Consider the following 19,445-nt stretch of genomic DNA (forward strand, 5'->3'; position numbering starts at 1 on the left):
CTAATGCTGCAGAATGCTAAACACCAGAGATGGATTGGCGTTTATAAAATGGGGGTTTATTTCACTACACAGTTACAGTCTTAAGGCCACAAAGCGTCCAAGGTAACACCTCAGCAATCAGGTACCTTCACTGGAGGATGGCCAATGGCGTCCGGAAAACCTCTGCTAGCTAGGAAGGCAGCTGGCATCTGCTCCAAAGCTCTGGCCTCAAAACGGCTTTCTCCCAGGATGTTCCTTTCTAGCAAGCTTGCTTCTCTTCAAAACATCACTCCCAGCTGCACTCTCTGAGTTTCCTCTCTCTGAGTCAGCTCATTTATATAGCTCCACTGATCAAGGCCCACCCCCAATGGGCGGGGCCATGCCTCCATGGGAACATCTCATCAGAATCATCTCCCACAGTTGGGTGGGGCACATTCCAAGCAAATCTAACCAGCACTGAAACTTCTGCCCCACAAAACTACAAAGATAATGGCATTTGGGGGACACAGTACATTCAAACCGGCACACTGACACAAACAGAATCTATAATATAATAGCACTTTTTATTTTTAAAGACTTATCTTATGCATGTGAACATTTATAAAAATGTACACACACATGCATTTTCTATATACTTTATTTTAAGTGAGTCTGAAGAATACAATTGTTAATCATAAAGTGCCTTAACTCTCAAGCAGGACTGTGACAAAGCCGTTAATAAAAACTGATATCTGTAGTGAAATAGTCATTCACATTTAGAATTTTGAACTTTATGTTTGCCTGTTTATTGTGAATTGTATTATGGTTTTAAGTATAGAAGAGTTTTGTAGAGAAAATGCTCTAATGTAAGATTTAATTGAAGAAAACATTTCTCCAATAATGTATCCAGCCTATTGATACACAAGGGGCTCCTCAATTTTTTGGTTTCATTTTGCTAGAAGCCCTCAACATTTAGAGTAGATCCATGTTTTTCTGGTTTTGTATTCCCTACCTGAATCACCACAGGATTTGGGTTTCTTCTGTACTATGGATTCTTCAGGAGACACCACGAATTATCTCATATCCTCTCAAAGACTGGTTTGGACCTTAGCTGATAGTATTAATCCTGCTGTGCCTCAGGAAGCTGTTTGTGCCTCTGTCTACACTGCTACTTTTTTTTTTTTTTGTCAAGGCCAAGAATACTGCTAAACATCCTATGATGCACAGGACAGACCCCTCACAATAAAAATTATGAAAATTGTCAATTATGTGAATAGAGCCAAAGTTGAGAAACACACTGTACTATAGTAACAGAGAAGAACAATCTAAATAAAGGAAAAGGAGTGGCAAAGGCAGTGAAGTATGAAGAAAAAGATAGTTTTTAGAAAACTCTAAGATGAATATGGCAGAAGCACAGTGTGTAATGGGGAAACTGGGGAAATATAAATATATGAGGCTAGGAAGGTGGACCTGGGCCAGGCAAAGGAATGAAAACATTTCACCAAAGTCTATGGAGATGACCTGAAGGGCTTTAAAAAGTGGTTTACAGTTGACATTTTGGCGATCTCTTTCTGTCAGTAGTTTAGAGGATACATTTGAAGGAGGTAATATCAGAGACAACGAATCCATTTGGAGGATACTGTTGGATTCTGGGCCAGCATTTTGCAAACTGTGCTCCATCAAACTTTAGTGCTGTAAACTATACTGCTACTTCGCCTCTGTTTGGGCCACTGTTTTCCAGCATGGTTTCATATTCTCCTGAACCACTTGTTAAAGCTACTACTTTGGCTATTATAAACACGCATTTCTCCCACTAACAGAGTAGTAAACACAGCTCTTTCTTCCCCAGGTTATGCTTCTGTGATAGCTTACACAGTAGAGCAACTTCGATTTTGAAACATTGTAGTGTAGGTCCAAACCTCTTGGTGTCTCAAATGGGATAAGTACCAAAAAATAAATAGCCATAATGATATTCTTGGAACCCAACTGTGAAATATGATCCATTGTGCAAGATTCCTTCTTCTGTTTTGATAAATTTTCCTTTGGAGGCAGCATCATTCATTCTTATTTTCACCTCTGTCAGTAGTTTCTCATCCAATCTAATAGATACATATGTACATATCAAAGCTTTTAAAGTGGATATTGTTTGATTTGTTTTCCTATGAGACCATGCATTTAACACTTAAATAATTGGATGCTCCTCTTTTTTCTATGGCTAAATCAAAATTCAGTCATAAAATATGTTTCTGTTTCAGTACTAAACATTTGAATATAATTTTAGTATAAATTTAGGGAATCAAGAGTTATATCTGTATTTCATTGCCATCGAGTCAGGTGAGAGGCAATGAAGAATTATTGACTGTGGTGTTCTCTACATACTATGCTAAATTTTCCTCAGTTTTTGGAAGCTATTTCAGTAATAATGGAGAGCACCACATTCTTGTGTGGCTTAGATGAAACACCTTCTAAAGCTTCTAAACCTATAGACACAGTAGAACAGGACACCAAGTAGGATTCTTGATATTCAACTTCAGAGGTAGACATGATAAAAATCTACTATTCATTTGCAAAAACACAACGAGAGAAAAACCATAACTACAGTTTACACCATGTGTTCATTGCCAAGGTAAAAATGCTCTAAAATTCTATTAGTATCTTCTTTTTAGTTTTAATTGGTGACATCACGGTTTTATGACAGGCAACACCACCTTTCTTAGATTCATGTTTTCACTGCTTGTTTCCCTTGAAAAGCAGACTCAGAAAAGACGACTCTCAGTTTGGGCTTCAGGGGCTCTCTTTGAAGTCATGATGACTGTCACAGGGAAGAGGCAATGCTCTCAGTTGTTTTCCTTCACTCCCAAGCTCTTTCCATCTGTATTGTCTTCACTAAATCTTGCTACTTTTTCTGTGCCTGTAATAATGCCTGGCAAATATTCAGGTTTTCTGCCTACTTGTGCCCACTATATGCAAGATTTAAGTATCACACTAACCTCTTCAATTGAGTCAAACTGATGAAATCTAAGCATTTATTCAACAAAGTAATCCAGTAATCAAATATTTATTAAGTTCCATTTGCGTGTCAGAAACTTTTCTCTGTTCTGAGAATAAGCCAGTGAAAAAAAGAAACATGTTATTTGTTTCATGAAACTGACATTCTAGTGGAGGAAGACTGAAATTGTCAGATGGTGATAAATTCTAAAAAGAAAAATGTTGCAGGTAATAGGAAGAGAGAAAGATGGAGGATGAACCATTTTGGATTGTGTTCTTGAGGAAGACTTTTCAGATAGAATCATTTAGCAGAGATTTGAATTTGTGAACCAAGAGGAAAGAGATTTCCAGGCAGAAGGAACAGACCCTGACAAAATAGTGTCCTTGGCTTGTTCAAAGAACAAGAAGCTTAAATGGGGCAATGGGGATTGAAGGTAAGAGCTGAGCCAGAGAGGCCACCAGGAAGAGTTTGTGTAGGATGTTCTGCCAGCTGGTTTTGAGAATCCACTGTAGTAAGGAAAGAGTGGAAGCATAGAAAGCAATAAAAAGATCATCATCATAATCCATGTGAAACACAGCTCAGATTGTGTGTGTGTGTCTGTATTTTTGTTATTTGTTTTGTGGGCCTTACAGTGTCTGTCACAACTGCTCAACTCTGTCACTGTCACACACAAGCAGCCACAGACAATACATAAACAATTGCATGTGGCTGTGTGCCAATGTAACTTAATTAATGGACTGAGATTTGAATTGCATATGATGTTTACATGACTTAAATTAATATTCTCTTTTTATTTTTTTCAACCATTTAAACATGTAAAAATGATTCTTAGTTTGCAGGCTGTACAAAAACTGGCAGCAGACTGGATTTGCCCTGTGGGCCACAGTTTGCCAATCCCTGCTCTAAGTAGTTTCTTTTTAAAAAAAAATTTCCTTGATTTGTTAATTAATTAATAGTTTTATTTGACAAGTTGTGGATTTACAGAAAACTCATGAATAAAATACAGGGTTCCCATATACCACTCTATTATTAATACTTTACATTATCATACTACATTTGTTACACTTGATGAAAGCACATTTTTATAATTGTACTATAGTCCATGGTTTACCTTAGGGTTCACTGTCTCTGTTGTACAGTCTCATGGATTTTTTAAAAATTTTATTCTACTAACATATATGTAACTTAAAACTTCCCCTTTTAACCACATTCAAATATGCAATTCAACACTGTAAATTATATCCACAATCAGCACCATTCAACAGCAAAATCCTTCCATTATCCCTAACAGAAGCTCAGCACAATTCAAGCACCAACTCCCCATTCTCTACCCCCACCCTGTCCCCTGGTAATCTATATTCTAGATTTTCACCATGAGTTTGCTTATTCTAATTATTTCTTACCAGTAAGATAATACAGTATTTTTCATTTTTTTGTCTGGCTTATATCACTCAACATTATGTCTTCAAGGTTCATCCATGTTGCCACATGTATCAGAACTTCATTCCTTTTTACAACTGAATAATACTCTATCGTGTATATATACTACATTTTGTTTATCCATTAATCAGTTGATGGGCAAGTTGGATTGCTTCCATTTTTTGGCAATTGTGAAGACTGCTATGAGCTATGTACACTGGTGCACAAATATCTAGTTGAGTCCTGTTTTCAATTCTTTAGGGTATATACCTAGTAGTAGGATTGCTGGGTCATATACTTGACTTTCTGAGGAACCTCCAAACTGTCTTCCACAATGGCTACACTATTTTACATTCCCATCAACAATGAATGAGTGTTCTTATTTCCCTACATCCTCTCCAACACTTGTAATTTTTCATTTTTTTAATGATAGCCATTCCAGTGGGTGTTAAAAAATATCTCATTGTGGCTTTGATTTTCATTTCCCTAATGGCTAATGATATTGATCATCTTTTCATGTGCTTTTTGGCCATTTGTATATCTTTTAGGAGAAATGTCTATTCAAAATTTTTGCTCATTTTAAAAATTGAGTTGTCTTTTTATTCTTCAGCTGTGGGATTTCTTTATATATTCCAGACATTATACCTTATTGAATATGTGGTTTACAAATATATTTTCCCATTGTGTAGGTTGCCATGGTAAAATCCTTCAGTAAAGGACTTTCATTATAAAGTCCTTTGATGTGCAGAAGTTTTTAACTTTGATGAGTCCCACTTATTCATATATTTTTTATTTTGTTGCTTGTGCTTTGGGTATAAATTCTAAGAAATCATTGTCTAATGCAAGGTCCTGAAGATCATCCCCTGTTTTATTTCAGGAGTTTTATAGTTCTGGTTTGTATATTTAAGTCTTTGATCCGTTTTGAGTTGATCTTTTTACATGGTGTGAGGTAGGGATCCACCTTCTTTTTTTGCCATCTTGAAAAAGAAGAATGAAGTTGTAGGACTCACACTTCCTGATCCCAAGACTTCTTACAAGGCCACAGGAGTCAAAACCACATGGAACTGGCACAAGGACAGACATATTGCCTAATGGAATAGAATTGAGAGCTAAGAAATCAACCCTCACATTTATATACAAATGGTTTTTTATAAGAGGATGAAGACCACTCAATTGGGAAAGAGTAGTTTTCAACAAATATGCTGGGAAAACTGGATCTCCATATACAAAACCTTTTTTTTTTTTTTTTTTTTTTTTACAGCCTTCCTCCCTCCCCACATCTGGATAAGAAAATTGGACATGGAGTGTGAAAGAAAGCAGGTAAGGATCACTGTTATTTACCCATCCTTCTTTTAGATAATACCTAACAATTCTTGGAAATGCCTTGGGTGAAAATAGAGGCAAGGGGGTGGAAGCAAGGAAATAACAACAAGACTAGCTAAGATTTATTAAGCATGCACTTTGTGCCAGCAAGCTTTAAGTATTTTGTGTGCATAATACCTCTTAATGTCATAATAATAATAATAATAATAATAATAATAATAATAATAATTCTCTGAGGTAGATACTATTAATAACCACTGTTTCAAATGGAGAAACTTAACATTAGGAATGATATATCCCCAGGCCTAAAGTAGTTCACCTACTAAGTGGTGGAGGTAGATTATGAAACCAGATTACCTGACTTCAGTTTATAAACTTGTATACAAAATAATATCAATGCATCCCACAAACAATCCTATTTAACCATCATTGAAAAGTAGATATGAGGAACCAATACTAAACTTGTCAAAGATCACATAGACTTCAAACATAAGTGATTCCATTCCTGGTTTAAAGCAATATGTAGGATGTTAATTGAGGATGTAATTTGTCTGAGGAAAAGAGGGAGCCATTATATTCAGAAGTTTTAGGAAATGCTGGGTTAATTTGTTTTCTTGATTATGGTAGTTCTTATAACCTTTAAGTTTCATGAATATATTGTGATTATCCAAAAGGAGTTGTAGCATATAGAGTTTCACAGATATTGTTGACCAGGCCCTTACTTTTGGAAATTCTAGTTGAAAGTGTTTTCTATCACACTTTTGTCACATCTACTGTGATAATAATGACTGCTCTTAGTGACCAGAGAAACTAAATTCCTAGAGTATTTTATATTTCTTGGAAGGGAATTAACAGATTGGTGGATGGCTTCAAAGGAATCTTGAAGAAGAATTCAATGAAATCATTATCCTTAGAAAGAAACAGGAGATATTCTAAGTTGACAAAAACAAATAGTTGGTGGGGGAGGGGTGGTTCAGGGGAGCTTGTGCCACACTCACTTTCTTTATGTGGTGAGATCCCTGGGTATATTCACTGACTCATTGTCATTGTTTTTCAGAAGTGAAACACTCATTATAAATAGTTGTGCTGGTTTGAATGTATTATGTCCCCCAAAATGCCATTAACTTTGATGTAATCTTGTTTGGGGAGATGTATCAGTGTTGATTAGATTGTAATTCTTTGAGTGCTTCCATGTAGATGCACCCTACCCAACTGTGGGTGATAACTCTGATTGGATAGTTTCCATGGAGGTGTGGCCCTGTCCATTCAGCATGGCCCTTGATTAGTTTACTAGAACACTATATAAGCTCAGACAGAAAAAGCAAGCTTGCTACAGCCAAGAGGGACACTTTGAAGAATGCTCAGAAGATGAGAGAGTAGCTTCAGATGATAGACAGTTTGAAGATGGCCTTTGAAAGCAGACTCTTGCTCCGAGAAGCTAAGAGAGGAAAAACACCCAAGAGCAACTGAGAATGACGTTTTGGAAAGAAACTGAAGCCTAGAGAGGAATGTCCTGGGAGAAAGCCATTTTGAAACTGGGACTCTGGAGCAGACGCCAGCCACATGCCTACCCAACTAACAGAGGTTTTCCGGACACCATTGGCCATCCTCCTGTGAAGGTACCCGACTGTTGATGCATTACCTTGGACACTTTATGACCTTAAGACTTTAACTGTGCAACCAAATAAACCCCCTTTTTATGAAAGCCAATCCGTCTCTGGTGTTTTGCATTCTGTAGCATTAGCAAACTAGAACAGTTGTCCACATGTGTGAACTCAAATATTCCTTGGAAAGTAACTCAAGCCCTGAAAGAAGAATCAAGCATGATCGAAATTCAGCCATTGAGATTTTTAACAAATGTAGCTGTTTTTATTCGGTAAGCCACAATAGAAAAAAAGTGTTTTTAATACTTCCAGGTGTACTCGTATCTATGACTCTGAGATAGGAAGAATTCTACAAGCTGATGAGTGAGAGATCTGGAGTTATTCAGCCACTAAAACAGGATGGAGAAGATAGTTAAGTCTAATTTATGATGTTAAAAACCACCACAAAATGCATCAGGTTTTGCCATTTACTGGCTGTGTGATAGTCGCAGGTGATATAATAGTACTACCTAGCTTATAGTGCTGTTATGAAGATTAATAATAATAATAATAATAAAGAGCTTAGAATAGTTCCTGACATTCTACAAGTGTTATGAGTCCTTGTTAAAGAAAAAATAATATTATTCATAAAATAATGAATTTATTACAGTAATATAAAATAATTGTCTCTCCAGATATGAAGATATGATTTTTTAAATCAATAAACCTCTAAGAGGTGAAGCAAGCATGAAATGTTATCAATTACTCACAACTGAGGAAAATATGATTTATTAAATAATTTTTCTAACAGCAATTTACTGGGAAGAAAGCACAAATGGATGTTGTGAGAGGAGAAATGTACAACATTTGATGACTTTTCTGCTTGAAATTTGCCCACATTTACACCTATTAGTTGCGATTTTTGAGCAGTTGTTTCAGAATTTATAAAAAGCTCTGCATTTGGAATATGCTATTCAACTATTGATCTGAATTAGGTATTCTTTAATGTAATAACCTTTATTAAGTGTGTATACTAATTTAGAAAATGAACTGCTCATTTCTATGTAAAATAGAATATAATATTAAGAAATAGGAATGATTAAATTGCTAGCTATTTAATGAGCTGCTTGCAACTTTAATCTAACAGAAAGGCAGAAACATGAAAGGTGAGTGATATCATTCTAGACCTGAATCTTATGGCTTGTGACTTTGATTACAAAATCAGCAATGCCCCAGCACTGAACAATGCAAAAACACTTTCAAGTGATGCCTAATCTGGGGCCCCTTCCAGATATGAGTTAGGAATGTAATCAGCAGATCTGTCACACATATGTGTCCTGATAATTGGTAGCAAGGTGAGTGCATGGAAATAGGCCCTGACTATGCTTCTTGTATGTTTTTGATTCTTTCTAGTTTGAAGTGAGTGAATGAAATCACTTTGTTTAGCAATACACCAAATCAAGAAATCAGCTGGTTGTAGGAAAAGATTGGTTTCAATCCAGACATATTTTCATTTCATTTTAAGTCAAAGAAGATAATTTAAAACATCAAAATAAATATATCATATCAGTGGAACAGAACAGGAATTGAGATGAGATAAAGTCATATATTTGATAAGTATTATATTCTTTGAATGTTTTTTTTATAAAGCATCTTCAAAAATGCTTTCTGAGTTTGTTCAAAATTGATGGATATTAATTATTTTTCCTAGTACATAGATAGACTTAGACAGAAACATGGATAGATAGATGATAAGACTTTCATTTAATGATGATGGTTTCCCCGCTTTCCTTCATTGTTCTGGATTTATAAAGTGGCCACAACTAAATGCCTAATTCCTTGTGGCATAGAATCTTATAGCTGCATTGTAATGAATCCTCCAAACGTAACTTTTTACTATGGAATACTGGGAACCCTATGGCAGTAGTTTCAAACTGCAAATTAAACCATTTTATGGATAATGAAGGATTAGCAGGTCATGAGATCAAGTTAGTGGACTAGGCAACAAACTTATTTTTTTCTTTTTTTAAATGGTATTGAGCTGGATAGAGCAAAACAACTAAATTAGAGTGCCTTGCATATAATAAGTATTAACTGTTGGCTCATGAATATTTTGTTTCATTTATGTTTGTGACTGTGTGTGCATGCATGCATTTAAACCATATTTATACTATGCATAGTTATGTTAAAAGTTTGAAAGCCTCTGTGTGAGAGACTGTGTGGCTCTACTTCACAGGTTTCATGTGCCCCAGATATGGTCTTCAAAATTCTGTGTGTATGCACATTTTCTGAGGAGAGGTGCTATGGCTTTCATGTGATGCTTGTGAAAATATTTTACAAAAAGTTCAAGAAACATACTTATTCTAAAGAAAATTCAATTATGTATTGCTAGTTCTGGAATAAATATACTTTAAAATGTAAAATATAATAATTTACATTAGTATGCCACATCTTTTTTACAAATAGATGTACCATAAATAATTGCTTATTTGTTCCAAATTTTAATTTCTGTTCTAATCAAATTGTACACAAAATTTACTTGCATTCCTAAACACAAATGCACATTTAAATCTTCAAAGATGTGAATAAAGAATAACATAGATTTCAGCTTTTTAAAATAATCTTTATTTTCCTTAAAAAATTTTTTCTTCATTTCATGAGTAAAAGTTTATCTACATATTATGATAAATATATCATAATATTATATTATAATAGTAAAACATTATATATTATATATATTATAATCATGGGTGTATAATATACTAGGTACATAATGAAGATGGTGACATACTGAGGGATAGAGGTATGAGGAAGAGAGATGAAAGACTATTAAAGACATAATAACAGTCTAGAGGAAAGGGAAGACAATTAATGCATTATGAACATTAATTATGTGCTAAGCACATAGATAGAGATCTTATATAACTATGTTTTCCAGTGTATCAACAACGTGAATTGGATATTATCTAAAACTTACAAATGAAGAAACTGAGACTCAATGTAATTAAGATTTTTTCTTTGTTTGTTTGTTTTATTGTTTTGTTTTTTTTTCCCATGGGTCCCAAAACCAGAAAGTGGTAAGTGGTAGAGTTTGGATTTTAATCCAACTCTGACTCCAAAACACCCAATATCACAGTTCACAGGATTAGTAAAGAAGGAGCAAAAATTCTCAATTCTAGTTCTCATCTGCTTGTAATCTAATGGTGTAAAGTACTGGTTGATCACTTACCTCCCACACCCTATTCTATGGACTAAAGTGGAAGTTGAATTATTGCAGAAAACAAGCAGTCCTGTACAGGGAATTGATATTCTTGGGCTCCTCCCAATTTATGCCAGTCCATCAAGGTCTATATGAGACAGGATTGATTTGGTATAATTTGATAACTGGAGAGATAAAATGGAGCTGGAAGAAGTACATATAATTAAGTAAGCCAGTGTTTAGCTTTCACACAAATTGTGGTGACAGCAGAATGACAGCTTGGTCAGACACCATTCAGTTTCCTGGCTTCTAAAACAAATATATGCAATGGGTTGGCTTAAACAATTTATTGGCTCATGATTTTGAGGGGAGGAAAAGTCCAAAATCAAGGCATCAGCAAGGTGACGCTTTCTTCCTGGAGACTGTGGCATTCTGTGGCTAGCTACCAGTATCCTTGGTCCTTGACTTTTCTATAATGGGCCATGAACATGGTGGCTTCTCCTCTCCCTTTCCTGTCTTTCACTCTGCTTATAAAGGACTCCAGTAATCTGAAATGAAGCCCAGTGTGATTCAGAGAGATAACACCCTAACTGAAGTATCGGTCCACAGCCACCAAAATGTGGACCAAGAACTAGAACATGTCCAAAGTTAGGTGCACAATTCAATCCACAACAGACATCATGGAAGAAGAAACAGAAAACACCCATATTATGAAAGTATATGTTGCAAAGAAGCAGAGCTAAGTTAAGAAAATAAAATCTGTAGACAAAGCTGGGGAGAGAATAAACCAACTGGAAAATCTGAAAAAAAATTACTCAGAATATGGGAGACAGAGACAAAAACATGGAGAGTATGAACAAGTGACTAGTACACGTAAAAGATAGAATGGTAAGGTCCAACATGTATATAATAGGAAAGTCACGAATTGAGAATTCAGAGCGAGGGGGCAAGATAACATTCAAGATATAATGGCTGATATTTTTCCAGCTTTGTAGAAGCTATGAGTTCTTACAGTTGAGTGGAATAAATAAGACCATTACATCAACATATCCTAGTAAAACTGGAAAATATAGCAAATATAAGAATATACTCTTAAAAGAAAAATCAGATTACCCACACATACATACATATACAAACAAGTGCATGCACCCCCCCACACACAGATAATCAGACTGACATCACACTTCTCATCAAAACTATGGATACCAACCATAATCAACTGTAGCATCAAAGTATTTAGGAAAACAATTGTAAATTTAGAATATACACTGCTAAATAATCATTCAAGAGTGAGAGTGAAATAAAGGCTTCTTAAACAACCAAAAAAAGAAAAGAAAAGAAAATCTGCACAAGTGTGGATGCTACTCTTTCCAAATTCCCTTTCAAGACCAAAGAAATAATTTCCCCAGCTGCCATGAATTCTGCTGCCTCATGGCTCTCAGCTACCAGCCCTCTCTTGAAGTTATATTGGGTTGGAGAAACTGCCTCACTTCCAGGGGGAATCCTGTACCCAATGACTGGCAGCTTCCAGAACATAAAGACTTGGTCTTCTTACTGCAACACAAGATAATTTTAAAGGATCATCCTGGTTTCAGGAAACCCTCCCCCAATGTACAGTCAAACTATGTTGTTGCCAAATTGCTTCCCCTGCCCAACCCTGCTGCTACCTTCCTTTCTTTTCTATAGTGATGATCTCAAGAACACTCCCTAAGAAACTTCTTACACTTGATTCTTCTTCTTGCGGTCTGCTTTCTGGAGACTCTACCCTTGAAGAAAGTCCACTAAATCTGAGCCCATTCTCATTGTCAGCTACCAAGAGATTGAGCAAGGCTGATTGGTCAAAGGGTGAGACAAAGTGGTCACAATTAATCAATCAAAAGATTAAGAAGATGTAGTTATAGGGGGGAAAGTGCCCAGAGAGTGAAAACGAAAAACCTTTGATCATGAACAAGTCTTTTCAGATGAGGCCACCTGTGATAAGCAGAAAATTGACTCCCAGAGGTGCCCACATTCTAATCCTCAGAACTTGTGTGCATGTTAATTTACATGACAAAAGGGTCTTTGCAGATGTGGTTAAGGTTAACAACCTTGAGATGGGGAGATTAGCCTGGATTATCCAGGTGGGCCCAATCTAATCACATAGCTTCTTAAAAGCAAAGGATTTTTCCTGGCTGTGGTCAGAGAGAGAGTCCTGATTATGGAAGAATGGTCAGAGATGCAATATTGGTAGTTTTAAGGTGGAAGGGGGTGGCCAATAGTGAAGGAATGAATGTAGCCATTCCAAACTGGAAAAGGCAAGGTAACAGATTCTCCCTTAGAGCCTCTAGGAAAGAATACAGCCCTGCTGGCACATTGATCTTAGACCAGCAAGACTTGTGTTGGACTTCTAACCTATAGAACTATAGTGCTGTAGATAATAAATTTATGTTGTTTTAAGACATTAACTTTGTGATGGTTTCTTAGAGCAGCAATAGAAAAATAGTACAGGAACTGGTACCAGGAATGGGGTGGTTATATAGCAAATATCTAAAAATGTGGCTTTGGAATAGGGCAATGGACACAAGCTTGAAGAATTTTGAGGACCATGATAGAAAAACGTTAGATTGACTTGTACAAAGTATTAGTAGAAATATGGAGGTTGTCAGTGAGGACTTAGAAGCAGGGTAAAATAAACTTAAGTCACCATGGAGAATACCAAAATTGTCATGAACAGATTTTTAATAGAAATATGGATGCTAAAGGCACTGCCAGTGAGGGCTCAGAAGGAAATGAGGAATGTGTTTTTGGAAACTGTAGGAAAGGGGATCTTTGCTATATAGTGGCAGAATGTTCTTCTTTTGTGAAGAGCAAAATTTGCAAATGAAAATTGGACATGTAACCGAAGAGACTTATAAGCAGGTTTTTAAGGCTGAAGCCTGTTTCCTTCTCGCACTAGAAAAAAATATAATAGGAAAGAAAGAAATTGAGGAAGAACTATTAAATAAAAAAGAACCAAGACTTGATGATTTTGGAAATCCTCAGCCTTTCTGAATTGCAAAAGACACTAAAATTAAGAGATTAACTGTCAGGAAAGCATGATGTAAAGAAAAAGGCAAGGGAATGTGTATTAGTCAGGGTTCTCTGGGGAAACAGAAACAATAGGAAATATCTGCAAATATTGTGAGATTTTATAAGAATTGTCTCATGAGAATGTGAGGATGCACAAGCTGGAAACTCCAATGAAGTTCCTTGATGAATCAACTCTCCAAGAAGCTGGCTGGCTGAAATAGAGATGGAAGTTCTCTTTTCCAACTGCTGAAATCATTACTTCTCCTTTTAAAACCATCAACTGATTGGATTAGATATCTCTTATTGTTGAAGGCAGTCTCCTCAGTTGATTGTAGATGCAATCAGCCATAGGTGCAATCAACTTAACGATGATTTAAGTCCACAAAATGTCCTCACAGGAACAATCAGGCTAATGCTTGCTTGACCAAACAACTGGACACCAACACCTGGCCAAGTTAACACATGAATCTAACCATAACAGTATGGCTGTACCACCTTTTGCTAAACCTTAGAAAATCAAAAGATCGGAGTATTCACAGAAACGGCTAAAGAGGAGATTAAAAGGTTAATTTACAGATCACCTCAATTAAACTGGAGAAAATCCAGGAGCCTTAAGAGCATTGTACTTCAACCACCTCAGCAAAAACCAAAAATAGCAATGGGATTATCTGTGAAAGGTATGTCTAGGATCTTCTTGTTTAATAGCATAAATCTCATGATATATACAGACCAACAAAGATTTTGATAATTTTAACCTAGAGAAACACTGCTAGTTAGAACAGAAAAGGTTAGGGAGAATACAGAATTAAAGAAGATGTTTAGAAACCCAGAATTCTATAAGCAGGAAATAGTCTGATACAACTACTCAGTTGCAAATATGTGCTACCTTTGATGAACAGGGGAGGGTGATTCAGAGTGCAGAGCTGGGAGCCAGATAGCTGAGCCATAGAGGTATAATCCCAGGCCTTGAAATATAATGGAGTTTGCCTGGCTGGATTTTGAAATTTCTTGGTAACAGTGACTATTTTTAATGCAATTTTATTGAGATATACAATCATCCAAAGTGTATAATCAGTTGCTCACAGTATCATCATATAGTTGTGCATTCATCACCACAATCAATTTTTTGAACATTTTCATTACTCCAAGAAATAAAAATGAAAATAAGAATAAAAATAAAAATAAAAAAGAACACCCAAAACATCTCTTACTCCTTCCCCACCCCCCTATTATTAATTTACTTTTTGTCCCCCTTTTGATACTTATCTGTCCATACACTGGAAAAAAGGAGTGTGAGCTACAAGGTTTTCACAATCACACAGTCACACCCTGTAAGTTATATAGTTATACAATCATCTTCAACAATCAGGGATACTGGATTGTAGTTCCAACAGCTGCAGGCATTTCCTTGCAGCTACTTGAACACACCAGTAAGTAAAAAGGGATATCTATATAATGCATAAGAATAACCACCAGAATGACATCTTGACTCCATTTGAAATCTCTCAGCCACTGAAACTTTGTTTCATTTGTCTTCCCCCTTTTGGTGAAGAAGTGTTTCTCAATCCTACAATGCAGGGTCTGGGCTCATCCCTGGGAGTAATGTCCCACAATGCCAGGGAGATTTACAGCCCTGGGAGTCATGTCCCACATAGGGGCAGGGCAGGGAGTTTGCCTGCAGTGTTGGCTTAGAGAGAGAGGCCATATCCAAGCAACAAAAGGGGTTCTCTGGGGATGACTCTTAGGCACAATTATAATTAGGCTTTGCCTCTCCATTGCAGTAATAAGCTTCATAAGGGTAAGCCCCAAGATCGAGGGCTTGGCTTATTACAATGGTAGTCTCAATGCTCGTGAGAATATCAGGAATTCCCCAGGTGGGGAAGTTTAATATTTCCAAATTTTTCCCAGTCCCTCAGACAGGCTTTGCAAATACATCTTTATTCTCTGCTCAAATTACCCTGGGATGTATCAGGGCTTCGTGCTAACCTGTACAAACCAACCAGATCTTGCCCCCTATTCAAAGTTCTATGTAATTATGGTGTTTGAATAAATTGACCGAACAAGTTAAATTATATAGTGTGCTACAGAAAATATAGATTTTCCACCAAATAAACATCTCTTCCTTTGGTCTCACATAGAAGTTGAAGTTTTAAAACAAAGTCAATATCATCCTTTTCCCTTTAGTCTGATTTACCTTAGTCCTACCCAAGTCCATTTTGTTCATATCTCTAATTAAACTCTGATTTCTCTTTCAGCTTTTTAAACATTTTCTGTATGGGGTAATTCTGGCATTCATAGCCACTGAACTCTGGCTCTGAGTTTGTGATGTCACACAGATGCCTGAAGTTGCAGGGACTGACCATGTCATACACAAACAGCTCATCATCTCAGAATTTAGAAATAACCATTACAACTCATGAGTAGATATGACTGCTATAAGAGCTTACAATCTAGGAACCTTTACCATAAGCCTTCCCCTGTTAACCTATGCTCTCATTCAGTTCTCGGAGTTTGCACGTTGTAGTTAGTCCATATTAGGCTTTATAATATTTATCTTTTCAATTCTGGCTTATTTCCCTCAACATACTGTCCTCAAGGTCTATTCACCTAGTTGTGTACCACACAACCTCATTTCTTCTTGCTGCCACTCAATATTTCAATGACTGTATAGACCACAGTACACCATTCCATTTATTGTTTGATGTACCCTTAGGTCACCTTCATCTGTTGTGAATTGTGAATACTGCCACCATAAACACCAGTGTGCAGTGTCCATTCGTGTCCTTCTTTTCAGTTCTTCTGAGTGTATGCCCAATAACTGGGTTGCAGGACCATATGGCAACCCCATAGTTGGCTTCCTGTGGAATCACCACACTGCCCTCCAGAAGGGCTGCACCATTCTATTTCCCTACCAAGAGTGAATAGATACATCCCTCTCTCCACATTTTCTCCAGCACTTGTATCACTCTCTTTATTTTTTAAACAGTTTTATTCACATACCACACAATCCATTCTAAGTAAACAGTCAATGATTCCCAATATAGTCACATAGTTATGCATTCACCACCACAATCTATATGAGGACATTTCCATTTCTTCTGCAAAGAAAGAGAAAAAGGAGGGAAAAAAGAAGAAAAATATAAAAGAAGAAAAATAAAAATAAAGTAAAATACAATGAAAAGGTGAGACAACACCATCACCAAGAATCCTATGTCACTCCTTAGAACCACCAGTTACAGACATTTAGCTTTGGTATATTGCCTTTGTTACGATTAATGGAAGCATCCTGCAATGTTGCTATTAACTATAGACTCTAGTTTGCATTGATTGTGTGTTTCCCCTGTTAACATCCAATATTCAAGACCTTGCAATGTTGATGTTCATTTGTTCTCCCCCATTTAAAAACATTCTTATATTTGTACATTAAATCACCATCAATGACCACTTAAGTTCCACTAAGTTATACAATCCCAGTCTTTATCTTCTGTCTTTCCTTCTGGAGTCATACATGCCCCTAGACTTCATCTTTCAACCATACTCACACTCATCTTTGTTCAGAGTACTTACAATATAGTGCTACCATCAAACAGTATTATGCTATCCATTTCTGGATCTATGCAATCAATCCTGTTGATGCTCATGTACTCCTTCAGCATCAAATGCCCGATTTCTAACCTCTTTCTATCCCCTGATAACCTATGTTCTCAACTTTAACTCTCAAATTTCATTCATCAATGTTAGTTCATATTAGTGAGTCCATAGCATATCTGTCCTTTTATTTCTGGCTAATTACACTCAACCTAATGTCTACTGTCCACCATTTTGACTTTTGGAATTTATATGTCATATCTCATTTTATTTAACCTCCCTGTCTTTTTATTCTCACTGATAATCTTCATTTCTACATTCTTCTCCAAATCTCTCTCTCCTGTCTTTTCCTATTTGCCTGTAGTGCTCCTTTTACTATTTCTTATAGAGAAGGTCTCTTGTTCACAAAATCTCTCAGTGTCTGACAATATTTTAAACTATCCCACATTTTTGAAACACAGTTTTGCCAGATATAATTCTTGGTTTTTCTCCTTCATTATCTTAAATATATTATGCCACTGCCTTCTTGATTCCATGGTTTCTATTTAGAAATCTGCACATAGTCTTATTGACCTTCTTTTGTATGTGATGGATCACTTTACTGCTGCTGGTTTCAGAATTCTCTTTGTCTCTGACATTTGATAATCTGATTATTATGTATCTTGAAGTAGGTCTATTCAGATCTATTCTGCTTGGAGATGCTGCACTTCTTGGATCTGCAATTTTATGTCTTTCATAAGAGATTGGAAATTTTCAGTGATTATTTCCTCCATTGTTGTTTCTACCACCTTTCCCTTATCTTCTCCTTCTTGGACACACATGACACATCTATTCATACACTTCATGTTGCCATTCAGTTCCCTGAGATGCTGCTCATATTTTTCCATTCTTTTCCCTATCTATTCATTTTTGTGTAAGATTTCAGATGCTTTGTCCTCTAGTTCCTGAATACTTTCTTCTGCCTCTTCAAATCTGTTGTATGTCTCCATTGTGTTTTTCATCTCTTGTATTGTGCCTTTCATTCCCTTAAGTTCTGCCATTTGTTTTTTCAAACTTTCTAGCTCTTCCTCATGTTCACCTAGTGTCATCTTTATATCCTTCATCTCTTTTGCCATATCTACCCTTAACTCATTCATTTGATTTTTGGATTGGTTTAGTATAATTTTTTGAAGATCTTTAATTAATTGTTTCAACTCCTGTATCTCATTTAAAGTATAAGTTGGTTCCTTTGCCTGGGCCATTTCTTCATTTTTTCTAGTGTAATTAATATTTTTTTGTTGTCTAGGCATCTGGTTTCCTTGATTACCCCAGTCAGATTTTTCCCAGACCAGATGAGCCCAGGTCTCAGGAAGAGGGTATATTCAGTATCAGGTTTCCCTGAAGATGAGACTCAGAAAGTTGTCAGACTTTCCTTTGAGGCCTCTAGACACTGTGCTTTTCTATTCTTCCTGCACGTGGCACTTGTCACCCTGGGGCTCCCCACTGGCATAAAGAGGTGCATTGCCTTTAATTTTCAGTAGACCCTCTCCCTGCCAGAGGCTGAGAGTGTCTGAAACCAAGCTTAAGCTGCTTCTGTTTTTTTTTTTCCCCTCAGGCCCTAATGTCTGAGTTCTCTAAGGGAGGGAAGCCACTTGAAGCGGGCCCCACCTCCCCCTCTTCTTAACAAAAATAAGCCTTTTAGGGGTTTATCTCCTACACTTGACTTCTTCCTTTGTCTCTCTAACTATCTTATCTCTAGCCCTGCCTGGATCATTGCTGAAAACTGAAAATGCCTGAGGCTTTCTCTAATGAGCTACTTAGAGTGAGAGAAAAAAAAGAAAAAAAGAAAGAAATCCCCTTTTCAGAGTCAGTCCCCAGTTCCCCAGTTTCCAGTCAAGAACCAGAGTTGGTGTGCAGTTCTACGTGCCCCTTTTCTTGGAACACAGCCATTTTCCAGTATTCTGAGCTCAGCCAATACCCAAAGCCTCTGTCTTTATTTATGTATTTTTTTTTTCTACCTCCCCCACCTCCTCTCTGCCAGGAGAAACCTCTGGTTTCCTTTCCTGCTTGCTCTGGGTTTATCTATAGTCACAGCTTGTATTCAGTAGTCCAAATTTGTTAATTAAAACTGCAGTTGGAGCTTGGTTGAACTACCTTCCCTTCTTCCCAGTAGACTGCTTCTTTATCCCACAGGGAAGTGCTCCAACTCAGCCTCCATGCCAGTGGGGGAGGGGCACCAGCTCTGCAGTTTGTGGTGCTTTACTTACATTTCTTATGCTGTGATCTCAGCCATTCCAGCCATTCCAGACTGGTGTGCAATGTGTGTCCAGTCACAGATATCACCCAACCATAGTTCCAG

This window comes from Choloepus didactylus, chromosome 10, assembly GCF_015220235.1.
Source record: "Choloepus didactylus isolate mChoDid1 chromosome 10, mChoDid1.pri, whole genome shotgun sequence".
NCBI lineage: Eukaryota > Metazoa > Chordata > Mammalia > Pilosa > Megalonychidae > Choloepus > Choloepus didactylus.